Source organism: Montipora capricornis, chromosome 12 (genome assembly GCF_036669925.1).
Source record: "Montipora capricornis isolate CH-2021 chromosome 12, ASM3666992v2, whole genome shotgun sequence".
Classification (NCBI taxonomy): Eukaryota; Metazoa; Cnidaria; class Anthozoa; order Scleractinia; family Acroporidae; genus Montipora; species Montipora capricornis.
The window spans coordinates 32,197,438-32,199,937 of NC_090894.1; the positions used below are offsets into that span (position 1 = coordinate 32,197,438).

The 2,500-nt window shown below is 41.1% G+C and overlaps 1 protein-coding gene across 1 annotated transcript in view; it reads left to right on the forward strand.

Moving 5' to 3' along the window:
• The window catches only part of LOC138027929 (L-2-hydroxyglutarate dehydrogenase, mitochondrial-like), a 35,114-nt gene that overhangs the window by 21,114 nt on the left and 11,500 nt on the right, over positions 1–2,500 (forward strand). The gene's annotated exons all lie outside the window — the stretch shown is intronic.

Sequence of the window (2,500 nt, forward strand, 5' to 3'; positions counted from 1 at the left end):
CACAAACACGCCAAAAACAAATACAGACTAAAGCCGGAATTATCAAAAGACAATGAATCGAAAACTCATTGAAAAGATTTCTCAACCATTCCCAGCCTACGTTCGCAAGAGGCAATAAGTGACAAGCCGTCAATTTGTAGGATTTGTTTCGTTGATATAGGCGTCACCACACTGTTGGGAAAATCGGACATTAAGGGCTTGTTTATATGGTCTCGCTTACCCGAGACAGCCCTCCTTCTCGAGACAACTTTACCGAGCGTCTAGATGAGAATTGCGTGACCGAGACAAAGTTGACCTTACTTAATTATGCATGTATTTTAAGACGCATCTTCAAAAAATGCGTATCATCATTTGCCTTTCTTTTTTGTTAAGTATAGTTGCGTTTTCACATTAAGCAAATGGACTTACAATCTTAACGCAGCATTAATATGTAGTTTAAATAAAGGCTGTTTATGAATCGAGAATTTTCCGTTGACAGCGTTGAGAATTATGGCGGGAAAAACTTTTCTTTCGAAAGTAAACGCTAAAAACATATATAAGCTCCCAAATTGTTGCTTCTTTGATTTTTATTTTGCTGTCTCGTCTCGGGTGGTCGAGACCATATTGTAGCGACTCTACCCCCTTAGGAAAGCTTGTGTACCAGTCCCGCGCAAAGTTAGTGTTGATGTCGGATTAAAAACACAGAAAGAAACTACCCGTCGCTGTGTTGTATTAAAGGAAAAATACGGCCTAGAAAAACCGAGACGAAGTTGCGGAACCAAGTGAGAAATCCCAAGCGGGCAAGATAGCTCCATCTTGCCCGCTCGGGTAGCCAATCACAGTGCGGGATTTGGTTCATCTTGCCCACTCATGGAGCTAGTCATATAATAATCCCACTGCAGTTAGTTGGTTGCGGACCAATCAGAGGCGTTGCGGTCATCAGACCCAATTCAATTCATCTTCCAAATCGGCACCCTTAATCCTCACGGTATTAACGAACGCTTTTCATTTAACTAATATATTCCTATTTTCACGTTGCCATGTTACCACCAATAGCGTAGCTCCTACTCTACTATAAAAACTACACGTAACCCACAATTCCTCGATTCGCTCTGACGAAGGGCTAACGCTCGAAACGTCAGCTTTTAGGGCCGATTTACACGGTGCGATTTTTGTCGCATGCGACAAGCTCACGACAGGCCATAAGACATGACTTACGATTGTCGTAGCGTTTTAAAACATGTTTTAAAATGCTACGACATTTTTCTGACGTACACAACAATCGTAAATCATGTTGTGGGCTTGACGTAAGTCGTTGTCGCATGCGACAAAAATCGTACCGTGTTAATGGGCCCTTAGAATCTATGTACGGTGGCCAATTTACATTATCAACTCCGTTGATAAAACCAAATTTTTGTATATCAAATAAACCTGTTGCGGTCGATTTTTGGCGCATGCGACGTGAAGCTTACAACAGGCCTAGGACATGACTTACAATTGTTGCAGCGTACGCGACAATCGTAAACGAGTTGTAGACATGTCCTAAGCTTGTCGCGTGTGACAAAAATTGTACCGTATAAATGAACCTTCAGAGACCTTAATACAAAAGATATACAAAAGTAATTGTCTGGTTTTCCCCCGCAAATATTGTGGCGTCATACGCCAGCGTAGGCAATCCGACGTTCAAGATACAAATAAATGGAGAAGCTAATGCAAATCAGGGTTATTTGCCACGAGCGGGAGACAGTGTTTGATTATTTGGAAGCAAGTATCTTTCGAGTATCTTCCCTCTTGGATACCGATTGGCGAAATCTGGAAGCGAGCGCCTGGGTCAAACATTTTCCAAAAGCGTGAAGAGATGTCAATGTATGACTTAAAGGAACAAGAAATGTATTAGCAAAAGTAATTGTCTGGTTTTAAGGAAGAAATAATTGTCTTTTTTTGAGTACACCAGATGTTTTGACGAATACACCAGACATGACATTGTTTTAAATATGAAATAAACTGTTTTAAGTTACCCGAACTATAGTTTAGTTGTGAGTATTCATCATGATATGCGGGAAAGATAAAAGTACGGTTAGCGCGTTAGGTGGCTCATTTAACTTGCCCCAGACTACGATTCCGTAGAGGTACGTGAAAATATGCGCCGCAAGGAATCACGTCTGTTCTACTGATTTTATAGAAATTAGAGAGAGAGACGGCTCATGGTCTAAAGTATCCCGGGAAAGGATTGCGAGATTGGGGCATAACTGTTATTTCTGAATATCATGTGAGGCTAGTATTATAACACAACTACATTGTTGGCGTAGACTTTTTCCATTTGGTGACTTCTCAAGGGCCGATTTACACGGTACGATTTTTGTCGCATGCGACAAGCTCACGACAGGCCCACACATGACTTACGATTGTCACAGCGTTTTAAAACATGTTTTAAAATGCTACGACATTTTTTTCTGACATACACAACAATCGAAAATCATGTCGTTGGCCTGTCTTAAGCCGTTATCGCATGCGACAAAAA